Here is a 16,724-nt window from a genome sequence, read left to right on the forward strand (position 1 = left end):
AGAGTATTTTCTGATGTTCAGAGGCAGCCCCACTGTGTGTCAGTGTGTGCCCATTGCCTCTGGTCTTCTCGCTGGGCACCACTGTAAAGAACCTGGCTCCACTTTCATTCCACCCTCCCTGCAAGGATTTGTACACGTTGATGAGCTCCCCTAAGCCTTCTCTTCCCAAGGCAGAATGGCTATAGTTCTCTCAGACTTTCCTTATAGGAGACATACTTTCCTGACCCATTATCATCTCTATATTCTTTTGTTGGACACTTTCCACTATGTCCAGATCTCTCTTGTGCTGGGGAGACCAGCACTGGACACAGCACTTTGGGCGTTGCCTCATCAGTGCTGAGGAGAGGGGGATCCCCTCCTTTGACCTGATATCTGTATTTTGCCTAATGCAGTCCAGGACACCTTCACCTTCTTTTCACCAAAGGCACATTGCTGGCCCATGTTCAACTTGGTGTTTACCAGGACACCCAATTCCTTTTCTGCAATCATTATCTTCCACAAGACAATGACCTATATCTGCTCTTTGACCTGAGGAAAGTCTGTTAGGAAGGGGATTTCTTCCTAACCCAAAATGGCAAATGAGTTTCATCATGAAAGGGTTCAAAAAGTAAACAAAGTCTGAACTGCAACCTGATGAACTCCAAATTTCCCCAAGATGGGAAGTTATGTTTGAGCAGAGACAATTTTTGTAGACCTGTTTTAAAATAAAACAGCTTACTTTTTAAAATGCCCAAATAAGAAATTTTATTCCTTGACCAGGAAGATGAAGAAGAACAACAGAAAAGACTTTTAGAGCGTACCAGTGATTTACAAAACATCACATGCATGAAAAATCCATGACTCCTAATCCCAGGCAGTGCTGTTAATGTTGTGTGTGAGCAGAGATTACGACTGTTTTCTGCTCTTTTGGTATTTTTTTGTTTCACAGGTGTCCATGCCTTTGACAAACCGTCTCTGTGATGGTGTTCGGTGTGGTTTGAGTCTGTCTCAGATGAAAGTTTTGAGAAATTTTTAGCCAGCACATTTCAGCTGTGTCTAGCTTGTTGCTCTGCCAAGTTTTTGAGAGACAACAATAGAATAGCCACTGCTGGTGATTGCCCTCCCTGCCCCCGCCACCCCTCCCTCCCCAGCTCCTTTGTATTGTGTTAGAGTGGAGTCAGAGAGCATCATTCCTTCTGGCTTTCATGTTAAAACCAAACCAAACAAAACAAAACAAAAAGGTAGGCTTGTCAGTCTGACAGAGAAAGTATGTCCATCATGAGAAGGACACAGAGCTGTTGGAGTGAGTCCAGAGGAGGGTCACAAAGATGATCCAAGGGCTGAAGCACCTCTGCTATGAGGACAAGTTGAGGGAGCTGGGGTTGTTCAGGCTAAAGAAGAGAAGACTCCCAGGGCACCTTAGAGCTGCCTTCCAATACCTGAAGGGAACCTACAGGAAGGCTGCAGTGGGACTTTTCATATGGGTGCCTATCAATAGGACAAGGGGGAATGGTTTTAAGCTGGGGGAGAGTAAGTTTAGACTGGATCTTAGGAAGAAATTCTTTAGGATGAGGGTGGTAAGACACTGGAACAGGCTGCTCAGGGAGCCTGTGGATGCCTCCTCCCTGGGGATGTACAAGGCCAGGCTGGATGAGGCCTTGAGCAGCTGAGTCTATTGAGTGGTGTCCCTGCTGGGGCAGGAAGGTTGGAGTAGATGATCTCTGAGATCCCTTCTGACCTCAGCCATTCTATAGTTCTATGATTGTAATGATCCCCCACCTCTGTACACACACCTGTTTAAATATGCTGGTTTGAGATTTTTCAGGTGTTTGTGGCTGAACAGGCTGTAAATTCTACGGTTCCTTTGTGTGACCAGATTGCACATACAAGGGTTGCACTCCTTTCCCCACAGCCTGGTGGCAAAAAGTCACAGGAAGAACCTGAGAGATAATCAGGTGTCCCATTGACTTCCAGTTCAAATGGAAGAAAAGATCATGGACATGAGGATAGAAGGGGGAAAAGCCAGAAAAGAAAGGACAGAAATGCTTGGGACAAGCTCTCATGAGATGAGGGCTAAGATAGGAAAGCATCTAAGTCTAGAATGAGCCGAGTGGAAAAAAACCATCTTGGCCTCCTTCTATTTTGATGGAAGCAGAAAAATTTAAGACTAGGTGAAAGATAAGTATATGAGCATGGGAACTAGCCAGGCAAACCTGTGTTACTTGTCAGCACACCACAGACCTTGATAGAAATCTGGGGAGGAGGAAAAGTAAACGGATTCTGCTGTATGAAGAGAGAGCATTCAGAAAGAAGGGACAAAGTGCCTCATAGCAGCTCATGAGGTGCACTGAACAGGGGCAAGTTCTATGGGAAATGAGCTTATTGTAATGCAATTAAAAAATTACATCACAATGCAGGTCATAGAAGTCAAATTACCACTGCACATTATAGAACCTCCTACTTGTAATGACTAATAATGTTACTTTAGTAGAAGCTTGTCTATAACTTAAGGAAAAAGATGTTTCAAGCCACCAAATACTAAGAACTAGCTTTGAAATATACCTGGGACTTACACAGCAGTAACAGAAACTGTTGCTCCTGTAAATGGCCTGTGCTGAGTGTATAAACTTCTAAAGCACTTAATTAGCCATTAACTGATTAATTGGCCATGATTTTGTAAATGTGCACAGTGAGCCCAACCATTGCCCTAATAAAACATTGTAGGGAACATTTTGGGATAAAACCTAATTTCTGCCTCTGCAAAATGTGGAGAGACAAAAATTAAACCAGAGAACTCCATGCAGTCAGTCCCAAACTGACTGGGATTCAGTTTTCACAACACTGCAACTGCAATGATGATCTGCCTGGTTAGGAAAGAGGCTTCCCCAGTGCATACTTAGAGATATTAAAAGAATATAGCCCAGTTCAAGACTATGCTGTGAGGTTTGGCCTCAGTTTTGATCCTGGCATCTCTGTCTTGCCCTGTCATAAACTTCATTGATGACAAAACCTGTTCTGGGTCATCCCCTCTGCTTTTGAAGCTTTTCTCACTGTGACCTTACTGTGATGCTGGACTGGTGCTTTATTATTTGGTAACTTAGAATAGCCTGGATTGGTCATTTATTATTAGAGAACTTAGAATAGCCTGCATGGAAATTATTCTTGGCACATTTCCCACCCCCACCCCCAGTACTACGATTTTAGTATAATATAACATTCCGATAGGACTCATGTTTCTATCTGAATAACCAAAATATGAATCTGTCACTCCAGCTTATTTCACTCCTTCACATTCTCCTTTCCTAATGGGCATTCTCTTTGTCTGACCCACAGCAATTGCAGATTTGGCCTTCTTTCCTTCAAAAAAGATCCTTCTGCTGCATTGACCAAGAAGGCCAATGGTATCTTTTAAGTGCATTAAGAAGAGTGTGGCCAGCAGGTCGCGAGAGGTTCTCCTCTAGCTCTGTTTTCTGCCTTGGTGAGGCCACATCTGGAAAATTGTGTCCACTTCTGGGCTCCCCATTTCAAGAAGGACAGGGAACTACTGGAGAGAGTGCAGCAGAGAGCCACTAAGATGATTAGAGGACTGAAACATCTACCTTACAAGGAAATGCTGAGAGAGTTGGGGCTGTTTAGCCTGGAGAAAAGGAGACTGGTGGGGGGGAATCTCATTAATACTTACAAGTATCTAAAGGACAACTGTCAGGAGGATGGAGCCAGCCTCTTTCAGTGGTGTCCAGTGACATTACAAGGGGCAGGGGACGCAAACTGGAACATAGGAAGCTCCATGTAAACATAAGGACAAAATTTTTCACTTTGAGGATGCCAGAGCCCTGGAGCAGGCTCTGCAGAGAGGCTGTGGAGTCTCCATCTCTGGAGAGGTTTCAAACCCACCTGGATGTGTTTCTGTGTGACCTACTCTAGTTGATCCTGCCATAGGAGGGGGGTTGGACTAGACAATTTTTCAGAGACCCCTTCAAACTTTACCATTCTGTGACTGTGATAAATATACTAGTCCTTTAAAAAGCTGGGCTCTGACTTGCCATTTTTGCTTGGTGTGTGCTACTTAACACATGGCAGTGTGCACATTTAGCAGATTAAGGAATTCCTATGATTTCTTCTGGCTACCAGGGTAAAAGTGAAGTGAGCAGTGAAGTGAGTAGGTCTCAGTTTGTATTGATTTATATCATCCCAGTGGTCTATAATGCATACTACAATAGAAGCTTTTCTCCTGGTGGCATCTATTAAGAAGTAAATTGATGCTGAGCCCTTTTTCTCATTGAAGAAATTGTTCTCTCTCTCATATATGTCTTTACAACACTGTTAAAAAGCAGTTGCACTGAGACCTCTCTCTGCTTTCTTAAACTTAATGAAAAGGTTAAAATGAAACTGGAGACCACAGAACCACATGCAAATGATTTTTCAATCCTCTTTTCCTTTGGAAAATGGCCTCAATGGGGCACATGTACACCTGTTTTTCTCCTGACCTGCCCTCTGCTCCATCTCTGTCTGTTCCCCTTTCCTAATGATTCTTCTGGAAGGGGAGGCCACAAGACCTACTGATTAGGACATGTGGCTAGGAGCTGAAACCAAGAGTTTGTTACCTGTTCTGCTCCTTATTTGCCCTGATGTTAAAGACAGGCAGTGCAGCTACATATTTGCTTCTCCTCCCCCAACTTGACTAAACCCTTGGTGTGTATTTGTACAAGGAAGTTCCAGTCATGCATCCAAGCTGTAGGTGCTTCTTCATCAGTAGGTAACAATGAATCTTACCTTTTCTAACTTGCATAGAGGTGCTGACCAGGATTTAAACTCTCCCCAAAGAGAAGACTTTCAATGCCTCACCTTAACATGCATTTCATTCCTTAGTACAGAAAGTGCTAAACTTCATAATACTCAAACCAAACAAACTAGCAGAAGATAAAATTTGTGGAGATGCAAAGTTCTTAAGATGTAGAGATTCTAGCAGAGGTCTGGGAAGAAGCAGTGGCAACACTTTCACCAAACTGGCCAGACTGGATGAGCTTTTAAAACTCTAGGGGAAGGTGTCCCTGCCCATGGCAGGGGGTTGAAACTAGGTGATCTTCACGGTCCCTTCCAATTCAAACCATTCTATGAATCTATGATTTTAAGTTACTCAGACTTTACAACAGTGCTCTGGTCCCATGCTAGAGTTGTACTGAGTTTCAAGCTAGTGCTTCCTCTAGTTTAGACCAAAGTTAGTGTCATGTGAAAACTAAAATAAATAAATGAATACATTTTAAAAATCAAGTTGATCTCCTGGGAATGACACTGCAGATGAATATGAAATTAATTTAGTTACTTCCTTTCAGAAGACCTTAGTACCATTAAATTCAGATGCTTCATACACCCCTTTCATAGCTAAAGAAGTACATGTTGTCTATCTGGGCTTTACTGAAGCCTTTGACAACCACTTCCCACAACATTCTCATGGAAGAACTGGTGGCTCATGGCCTGGGTGAGGATGCATTTAGCAGGGTAAAAATCTGGCTGGACATCTGGGCCCAAAGTGTTGTGGAGAATGGAGTTAAACCCAGTTGGTGACTGGTCAGGAGTGGTGTTCCTCAGGGTTCAGTGCTGGGGTCAGTGCTGTTTAACATCTTTATCCATGATGTGGATGAGGGCATCAAGTGCCCCTGTGGTATACTTGCAGATGACACCAAGGTAGGTGGAACTGTTGATCTGTTTGAGGGTAGAGAAGTTCTGCAGAGAGATCTAGCAGTGCTACAGGCTTGGGGAGGAGTGGCTGGAAAGCTGTTCAGCAGAGAGGGACCTGGAGGTGTTGACTGATGGCCAGCTGAAGATGAGCCAGTGATGTGCCCAGGTGGCCAAGAAGGAAAATAGCATCCTGGCCTGTGTCAGGAACAGTGTGGCCAGTAGGAACAGAGAAGTGATTGTTCACCTGTACTCAGCTCTGGTGAGGTCACAGCTTGAGTACTGGGTTCAGTTTTGGGCCCCTCACTGCAAGAAGGACATTGAGGTACTAGGGCATGTCCAAAGAAGGGCAGCAAAGCTGGTGAAGGGTCTAGAGAACAAGGCTGATGAGGAGAAGCTGAAAGAATGGGGATTGGTTAGTCTAGAGAAAAGAAGGCTCAGAGGAGACCTTGTTCTCTACAACTGCCTGGAAAGATATTGTAAAGAGGTGGGAGTCAGTCTGTTCAACCAAATAACAAGTGACAGAACAAGAATAAATAGCTTCAAGTTGTGCCAAGGGAAGTTTAGGCAGGATATTAGGAAGAATTTCTTTACTGAAAGGTTTATCAGGCATTGGAACACTTGTCCAGGGAAGTAGCAGAGTCCTCATCCCTAGATTTAAGAGTCATGCAGACATAGCACTTAGGGATATGGTTCAGTTGAGGACTTGTCATGGTTAGGCTAATGATTGAACTCAATGTTAAAGGTCTTTTGCAATCTAGGCCATTCTGTGGTTCTCTAAGTTTAATTGCATCTAGGATAGGAGGGAAGGGAAGGGAAGGGAAGGGAAGGGAAGGGAAGGGAAGGGAAGGGAAGGGAAGGGAAGGGAAGGGAAGGGAAGGGAAGGGAAGGGAAGGGAAGGGAAGGGAAGGGAAGGGAAGGGAAGGGAAGGGAAGGGAAGGGAAGGGAAGGGAAGGGGCATAAATTCAGTTGGAAGAGATCAACAATGATCACCTAGTCCAACTGCCTGATCACTTCAGGGCTGACCCTGTGTTAAAGCATATTATTTAAGGATATTGTCCAAATGCTTCTTAAGCACTGACAAGCTTGGGGCATTGACTCACTCTCCAGGAAGCCTTTTCCAGTAAAGGCTTTCTCTCAGTAAAGTTTCCTAATGTCCAGTCTGAACCTCCCCTGACAGACACTGCTTTGAACCATTCCCAGGTGTCCTTGTCCCTGGATCCCAAGGAGAAGAGCTCAGCACTTCCCTCTCTACATCCCCTCTTCAGGAAGCTGCAGAAAGCAATGAGATCACTCCTCAGCCTTCTTCTCCCCAAGCTAGACAAACCCAGGATCCTCGTTTAGGACAAGAACATTACTAGAGAGGTGACACATTAGCAATAATGTTGAGCAATTATAAATGTCAACCCCCTATATAAGCACTAATCTCACATCTCTGAGCAGTTAGCTGTTACCAGACAGATTTTTACTGCAGAAGATTACAGGGCTCATTTAAGTGAAATGAGAAGGTAGTTTGCAGTTCATGCTAGCATAAAGCAACAACAGTGCTGCTAAAACAATCCCTTCCCTTGGAGGACCTTCAGATCACTCAACACTGGTCTTTCTTACCTGACTTCCTCAGGGCTGCAGAAATGTATTTAGTGAACAGTAACTGAATGAGGCTGATCAATTCCCTGTTCACAGTGATTGTGTACTGTAGTGCTGTAAATTCCACTTAAGAGATAGGTGGTTGTTTTTCTGCTGAAAGTCTGCAGAAAGCAATGCTGACATCTTCTACCTCCCAGATGCAGACCAGCAGGCACAAGTGAAGCAAGCACAAGGGAGCCAAGGGGTGCCCAAGACACAGGGTATGAGTCCAGTACTCCCTAATTACACCTCTCACCCATCTAGCTCCTCAGTTAAATACAAAGAGATGAGGAGTGCCTCTCTCCATCCCAGTCAGAGCCAGCAGCATGGCACAAAACCTGCAGCCAGAGGAACATCCTGGAGACCTAGGGAGGAGAGTCACATTGAATGCCTGGAAGTGTCAGACCAGGCTGGATGAGGCTTTGAGCAACCTGATCTAGTGGCAAGTGTTCCTGCCTATGGCAGGGCATTTGGAACAAGATAATCCTTTTTTTTTCCTGTGTATGTGTCTGTGCTGTGCCATATTTACAGCATTCCTATTGGCTGTAGTAGGTATGTTTGCTGTCTCAGGTGTGTCCCTCCAAGTAAATATCCACACGTTAAAAGGTTGATCCTTAAGTTTACTCTTCAGCACAGTTACAACAGCTGTCAGCTGCCTTGCAGTAGAAAGTGCACATCTCAAAAATGTAGTGGGGCCATATTAGGAAGCTGGGCACAATGACTTTTGACAATGCCTTCTCTTATGAATCGGTGCCTGTGTATCAGGCGTGGCTCAGCGATGGTTTCCTATCTGCAGAGTTCACACAGGCATTATTTATCCTGTGCAGACATTGAAACAACATCTCACCCTTTTCTCACTGTACAGTCTGGTTATTTTTTCATTGTCTTTTATCAGGATTTTCATCAATGTTTCCCCACGGCTTCCAGATTGTTCAGAGTGCAGATGCAGCAGTTCTGTTCACTGGGCTGGGCAACAGCAATCACGTTACCCATGCCCTGCATTCTTTACATTAGTTGCTCATAGGAAGACAGATTGAATTATAGCTGCTACAAAGCTGGGACAGAGGGAGACTTGGTTGGTTGTTTTAAAAGCCATGATTGGCATAATAAGGAGCCTTAAGCTCCATTTGCTCCTTCCTGATGCTTTTGCTAGTGACTGTTTGTACTTTGATGCAGCTTATTGCTTACAAAGGTCAGTGTGTTATAGCAGTTTACACTGATACAGCTCTTGTGGCTGGCACTTAAGATCTAAAGCAGGTGGGTCTGAGTGGGTTCTGAACCTTAGAGGTTATCAGCACTATTTTAGTGGCCATATTTTTATTTTCCATAAGCATGTGAAAAATTTAGCAGCTCTGCAATGCTTCTGACAACAACATCTTATGAAGTGAACTCTACTGGCTAACGTTTTGTCTGTGCTAAGTGCAGGCATCCTTCCCATCCGGTGTTCTCCAGTGTCTTCTGGAGTTTCTAGTGTTCTGGAGCTCCTACTGCTTCAGGAAAGGTTTCAGGCAATTTTTGGCTGCTGTTGTTGTTTTAGAGGTCTTATATTCTCCTAATAACCATTGTTTGCAAGGGAAGTTCTGAATATTTTAGAATACACAGGGATGACTGCTGTGTCCAGTTCTGGGCCCCTCAGTTTAGGAAAGATGTTGAGATGCTGGAAGGTGTCCAGAGAAGGGCAACAAAGCTGGGGAGGGGTTTGGAACACAGCCCTATGAAGAGAGGCTGAAGGAGCTGGGGTTGCTTAGCCTGGAGAAGAGGAGGCTTAGAGGAGACCTTACTGCTCTCTACAACTACCTGAAGGAGGTTGGTCTCTTCTCCCAGGCAACCAGCACCAGAACAAGAGGACACAGTCTCGAGCTGCACCAGGGGAGGTTTAGGCTGGATGTTAGGAAGAAATTCTTCATAGAGAGATTTGCCATTGGAATGGGCTGCCCAGGGAGGTGGTGGAGTCACCATCACTGGAGGTGTTTAGGAAGAGACTGGATGGGGTGCTTGGTGCCATCGTTTAGTTGATTAGATGGTGTTGGATGATAGGTTGGACTCGATGATCTCAAAAGTCTCTTCCAACCTGGTCTGGTTCGGTTCGGTTCGGTTCTATTCTATTCTATTCTATTCTATTCTATTCTATTCTATTCTATTCTATTCTATTCTATTCTATTCTATTCTATTCTATTCTATTCCATTCCATTCCATTCCATTCCATTCCATTCCATTCCATTCCATTCCATTCCATTCCATTCCATTCCATTCCATTCCATTCCATTCCACTCCACTCCACTCCACTCCACTCCATTCCACTCCACTCCACTCCACTCCACACTACTCTACTCTACTCTACTCCATTCCATTCCATTCCATTCCATTCCATTCCATTCCATTCCATTCCATTCCATTCCATTCCATTCCATTCCATTCCATTCCATTCCATTCCATATTTTCTGGATTTTATTGTTGTGCTCTCTGCTGCAAGAGGCAAACCACTTTTGCAGGTAGGAACTCCCAGCTTAACATTTTTTTTTCCATCTAAATGTATCATTTATAGCTTTTATAAAAGCTGTGGTATAGAATTATTTGTGACATGGCTCTTGCCTAGGAAAGAATAAAATCACTCCACTTGAACACAAGTGGTTTTATTGAAATGTTTAATGGGTGTAATAGTCCAGCTGAGAGATCACAGTCTTTAGCCCATAGTTTTTAAGCACTTAACTTTGCTATGGCTTATATTCAGATAGCCCCTTTGGATACAGCTTTGTATCACTTATGTATATATATGTTGAGGAAATGTGTTTCATTTAGGAAATGGCACAGCAAAGAGGAAACCTCTCTTTTTGAAGCCTTGTAACAGCTATGAAAAGCAGAGTAGAAAATATTTTGGTTCAAGAGTCTCCTTCAGCCCTGGCACATTTAATGGCTGCAGCTTCACTTAAACTAATGTGTTTTTATCTTCTAGCATATTAGGTACATTGAGAGCCACTGCTGGGCTTAAAATATTGCATGGAATGATGCCCTTTTGTGATTACTTGTATTAGAGAGGACAGAGTTTTGTTCTGCAGTGATAGAAATGAAGGAAACAGTGCTGTCTTTTCCTAATGATTACTATTTATACACTGTTTCCCTGCTCAGTTTTGTATTGCTTCTTAACTGAACTTGGAGTGTTCAGACACATCAAAATGGTGTATTGGTCCAGATAAGAAGAAGAAGAAAAAAAGATCAAGAATTGAGAGAGCAGCAGGAATAGTGATTTGGAGCATCTGTGGTAGGAGAAAGGACTGGGAAATGTCAGGCAATCAGCAGGAGAGCTGCTATGCACTGCAGGGTTATGCTGGAGAATATGGTTACAGAACCACAGAATGTTAAGGGTTGGAAGGGACCTCAAAAGGTCATCTAGACCAAGCCCCTGACAGAGAGCATCACCTAGAGTAAGTCACACAAGAATGCGTCCAGGTGGGTTTTGAATGTCTCCAGAGAAGAAGACTCCACCACCTCTCAGGGCAGCCTGTTCCAGGGCTTTGTCCCCTCACAGTGAAAAAGTTTTTCCTTACGTTCACATGGAACCTCCTCTGCTCCAGCTTGCACCCATTGCCCCTTGTCCTATCATTGGACATCACTGAGAAGAACCTGGCTCCATCCTCCTGACACTCACCCTTCTCTTCTTTATGAACACAAATGAGGTCATACCTCAGGCTCCTCTGCTCCAAGCTAGAGCCCCAGCTCCTTCAGCCTTTCCTCAGAGAGGAGATGTTCCACTCCCTTCAGCATCTTTGTGGCTGTGTTCTGAACTCCCCCAATCAGTTCCCTCTCCTGCTTAAGCTGACAGGCCCAGAAGTGGGTCATTAAGCTACAAAGATGATGAACTGAGATGAATGTGACCAGAAGCTATAGATTATAATAGGCTGCTTTAATTTGTTAAAATCTATTTTTCAGAAGCTGCTCATATTAAACAACTCTGCTAGGGAAGTCTCTGTAATGCTTGTAACTGCTTATCACATCTTTCCAAGACCTCAGTGTCCAAATGCACCTTCAGAGCTTATCATGATGGGTACAAAGAGAGTTTTAGTGCTGGTTGCACTGCAACAAGTGTGAGTTAGCCTGGAGAAAAGGAGGCTCAGGAGAGACCTTATTGCTCTGTACAACTACCTGAAAGGAGGTTGTAGACAGGTGGGAGTTGGTCTCTTCTCCCAGGCAACCAGCACCAGAACAAGAGGATACAGTCTCAAGCTGTGCCAGGGGAAGTTTAGGCTTGAGGTGAGTTTCATAGTTTCATAGTTTCATTCAGGGTTGGAAGGGACCACAAGGATCATCTAGTTCCAACCCCCCTGCCATGGGCAGGGACACCCCACACTAGATCAGGCTGGACAGAGCCTCATCCAGCCTGGGCTTAAACACCCCCAGGGACGGGGCCTCGACCACCTCCCTTGACAACCCATTCCAGGGTTTCACCACTCTCATGGTGAAGAACCTCCTCCTCACATCTAGCCTGAATCTCCCCACCTCCAGCTTCATTCCATTCCCCCTAGTCCTATCACTACCTGAGATCCTGAGAAGTCCTTCCCCAGCCTTCCTGTAGGCCCCCTTCAGATACTGGAAGGCCACAATGAGGTCACCTCGGAGCCTTCTCTTCTGCAGACTGAACAGCCCCAACTCCTTCAGTCTGTCCTCATAGGAGAGGTGCTCCAGCCCTCTGATCATCCTCGTGGCCCTTCTCTGGACACGTTCCAGCACCTCCACATCCCTCTTGTAATAGGGGCTCCAGAACTGGACACAGTACTCCAGGTGGGGTCTCACCAGGGCTGAGTAGAGGGGGAGGATCACCTCCCTCGACCTGCTAGCCACACTTCTGATGCAGCCCAGGATCTGATTGGCTTTGCGGGCTGCAAGAGCACATTGAGAGCTCATGTTGAGCTTTTTGTCCACCAGCACCCCCAAGTCTCTCTCTTCAGGGCTACTTTCCAGCCAGTCACTGCCCAGCCTGGATTTGTGCCTGGGATTGCCTCAACCCAGATGCAGGACCCTGCACTTGCTCTTATTGAACTTCATGAGGTTGGCTTGTGCCCACCTCTCCAGCCTGTCAAGGTCCCTCTGGATGGCGTCTCTTCCCTCCAGCGTGTCTGCTGCACCACACAGCTTGGTGTCATCAGCAAACTTGCTGAGGGTGCACTCAATGCCACTGTCCATGTCCCCCACAAAGATGTTGAATAAGACAGGTCCCAGGACTGATCCCTGAGGGACTCCGCTTGTCACTGGCCTCCACTGGGACATGGAACCATTGACAGCCACTCTTTGGGTGCAGCCATCAAGCCAGTTCCTTATCCATCTAGTGGTCCACCCATCAAACCCATGTGTCACCAGTTTGGAGACCAGGATGTGGTGCGGGACAGTGTCAAAGGCTTTGCTCAGGTCCAGGTAAACGACATCAGTTGCTCGCCCCTCATCTTTCTTCACAGAAAGAGTAATTGGCCATTGGAATGTGCTGCCCAGGGAGGTGGTAGAGTCACCATCCCTGGAGGTGTTCAAAAAGGGATTGGATGTGGCACTTGGAGCTATGGTTTAGTTAGTCATGAGGTGTTGGGTGATAGGTTGGACTTGATGATCTCTGAGGTCTTTTCCAACCTTATTGATTCTATGATTCTATGAGTGTGAAGTAACACTTACATGTGGTATCTGTGATAGTGAAATGTGACCATGGACAGCAGAGCAGGACACAAGAAACAGGATTTGTAGTAGAGGTCTTTTACTTGATCATCTGATTTAGTAGGAGGAAGTAGACAAACTTTTGGACACATGAGCCCTTCTTTGGTCTCAAATAAAACCATGGGCTCCACAGCCTTATTGCTTCTATGGTGTATCATAATATACCTCCTCATTTGCTGGAGGTCAGGAGGAAGTTTTACACAGAGAGTGATTGCCCATTGGAATGGGCTGCCCGGGGAGGTGGTAGAGCCACCATCACTGGAGGTGTTCAGGAGGAGACTTGACAGGGTGCTTGGTTGCATGGGTTAGTTGGTTGGGTGGTGTTGGATGATAGGTTGGATGTGATGATCTTGAAGGTATCTTCCAACCTGGTCTGGTCTGGTCTGGTCTATTCTATACCATTCCATTCCATTCCATTTCATTTCATTCCATTCCATTCCATTCCATTCCATTCCATTCCATTCCATTCCATTCCATTCCATTCCATTCCATTCCATTCCATTCCATTCCATTCCATTCGCCTCTCTGCTCTGTAGGCAATAAACTGCCTGTCTTTCTTCTCGAATGCTGTCTTCTCTCTTGTGCCCTTAATAACTTCCCTTTTACTTCAAAGCTGCCAGCCAGCTTGTCTTTCAGAGGTGATCTAACTGATACGTACCCAGATAAACTCTCACCAACTGCTTTCTAGCAGTATTTAGCTCAGCTAGTTTTATTTAGGTCTGTCACACCTATTTTGGGTCTGTTGAGGGCTTTTGAATGCTCAAAAGTTGGTCTTTTGTTATTGTTTGGTTGTTATGTTTTGCTTTGGTTTACATTTATAGCAGCTGTGTTGATGCAGCCTAATACCTTGATCTGCAAATCTAATGACTAATTTTTGAGAGAGAGGTGAAAAAAAAATGACTGAAGAAGAACTTGAACACATTCTGGACCCACCAGACTGAGAACAGTGGTGACAGGAGTTTTAAGAAGTATTTAAGAAGTATTAAATTTTACCTTTGTCTTCAAGGCTTGAAACAGCACTGGATACATACAAGGAAGCAGTCTGGAAATGCTGATCTTCACCATCTCTAACACTGGGCTGCCTTACTATGAACATTTTGAAGGCAAAACCCTTTCCATGGCCATATAACATTTGTGGCAGCTCTTGGTGTCAGTTTCTGGTTGAAGTGCTTTGATTTGTTTCTTGTCTCCTTAGGCATATTCATTGGTACTTACACCTTTGGCTCTACTCTGGTGAACTTAGTGGGCCAGAAACTTGTATTTCTTGCCTTCAAGCGTGCAGTCTTCTGAAATGTGCTGGGATATTAGGAATATTACCTTGGGTTTGACAAGGTTAGAGTAAATTTTCATAAGAAGCTGGATGAGGTGTGCAGCCAGGTTAGCCAACAGAACCAGCCAAGGGGATATTTTGTAGAATCATAGAGTGGCTTAGGTTGGAAGGGATCTCAGAGATCATCTACTCCAATCTCCCTGCCATCATCTGGCATCACCTCCTGGCACTGCTGGGTGACCCTAGTTCACTTCTCCAGTAGACTGTAAATAAACCTGGGCAAGAAAACATGCACACCCACCCAGTGGTGAGGGCCACCAGTGAGGTTGTTCCCAGCCCTTCTTAGTTGCCAGACCTTTAGTATCAGATCAAACCAGTAATATGATGCCCCCTGTTCCCTTGGGGTGAATCTCTGACGGGTCTAAGTCATGCACATTTCTGGCCCTGTTTTTCCTCTCTATTTAATGATAAATATGTCCTTTATTACATCAAAACAAGTGTCTGCATAGTTTGTGCTTTCTCAGCATGTTATGTTGCTATGTCACAGTCTTGGAATGACCCAGAGTGTTAGGACATTCCAACAGGAATATTTTTATTCTTGGTTTCAGAGATACCCAAGTTGCAATTATAGACATAAAGATTGCTCTAGCTTTTGCCCTCACAATGCCAGCTTAAGTTGTCCATTTAGGTTTCTCAGAATTCCTTTTCAGGAAAACCAGAGAACACACAGCAGATAATAGCTGCTGTAGACTGTGGCCTAGCTCCCTGACTTCTTTTACTGTGGAATGGAAGAGAGTAGCCAAGCCACACAATGATGGAGCTTGGCTGAACTGAACAGGCCTGAGACTCACTAGGTTGAGTAAAAAACTAATTTCTCTGCATCTATACAGTGAGTGAGAATGCAGGAACAGCTGTAAAGGAAAGGGAAATGGTTGAAAGAAAGAAAACCATAAGGTAGGCCAAGGAACATGAGAGAATTTATGAAAACTAAGGAGAGGCAAAGCATAAATGAGAATAAATGAAATTGAAAGAGAAGAAAGGGACAAAAGAATTTCAGCTCTAAGGAGTTTTCAGAATTGGAAAAGGAAGAGACCTGTAAGAGCAATGTTTTGTTCTGGGGTTCTTGCAAGTGGGATGACAATGATGCAGCAAAGACAGGAGAGACAAAATCAGAGACTTTGGCTGGGACACTTATGTAGGGAGAATTTGTAAAAGGCTTCAGTACCGATGCTAAGAGAATAGGGAGTCTAAAGAATTGTATGGGAGAGAAGCCCAAAGACAGGCTGGAGCGCTTTGGCAGCGCTTTGGTAGGGACATTTGGCAGTGTCTCTTGAAACCATTGCCCAGAAAGACTTGTGGAAAAGAAGAGGGGCACTAGCCAAGCTTCTTTATAGCAAGATCTCCCTAGTAAGCCAGTGGATTGTGATATGTAAGAGTGAGATGAAGTCAGCAGTTTCACTGGGGCTGGCATACAGCTACTAATGCTGCAGGGTATTTTGCATCCCACTTTGTTTCGTTAGATCTTTCCTGCTCTGTCTTTCCTTAAGAGAGCTACTGCTCTGCTCACTTTCCAGTAAAGGAATGGAATTAGCTGGAATGATTCTGTGTGGGCCTTAGATGAAGCATATGTTTCATTGCAGCACATTGTACTTGCATTTAGTCTGCTGTGATAAAAAATTCAACAACTTTGTAACATCACACTTTGTGTTGCCTAAGGGCTGAAATACCTGGTTTATCAGCTTAAAGTTTCATAAGTGTTCATTTTTTTCAGCCAAGCTATGGATCTGAAAACTGACATACACAGACATAGTCACACTTGGAATTGTATTTATACTGAGGACTGCATCTTTCCTTTTTTTGTTTTGAGAGCCCACCCTGTATCAAAACCAGTGCTGCCTGCAGGACAGTGAGACTTAGGAAGGAAGTGCTTTCAAGCTCCTCTGTATTTACCCATGAGAGATAAAATGTACCCCATAGGGAAGGGGAATTCTTGTCCTTCAGTTTGGAGGAGGAGATCAAATCTGGGCAACACCTTTAATCACTCCAGAACATCCTCAGCCATTGCCCCTTGCAGGAAATGAAATGTTTGCTTCCAGACATTTAGAACTTGACTCTTCCACTTGAATTTGTTGTATCATGTTGACAGTTTTCATTAGCTGGATTCAGATGATGTGTGTCATCAAAGCTCCATTCATATTGAAGCCCATCTCTAATTCTAATGTTGGTCCTGCAGAGTCAGTTTCTCCTCACAAATACTTCTCATTTCATGAACAAAGATTTGAATGCAACTCTATGTTAAGAATGGATGGGGAAAATGCTGTTGAAGATGAATTATCTTTGGAGCCCTCCTTTCTGTCTTGCTGTGTGAAGTGTGATTGTAATTTTGCCTTGAAGAGCACTCAGTTATTCTTGCTTTTAAGTACTGATTACTGTGATTTGTTTATTGAGCAAGATTTAGTTACAGTAGCTGGTACAACTT

Source organism: Melanerpes formicivorus, unplaced genomic scaffold (genome assembly GCF_026170545.1).
Source record: "Melanerpes formicivorus ecotype bairdi unplaced genomic scaffold, bMelFor1.0.p_v2 SCAF_12, whole genome shotgun sequence".
NCBI classification, from domain to species: Eukaryota; Metazoa; Chordata; class Aves; order Piciformes; family Picidae; genus Melanerpes; species Melanerpes formicivorus.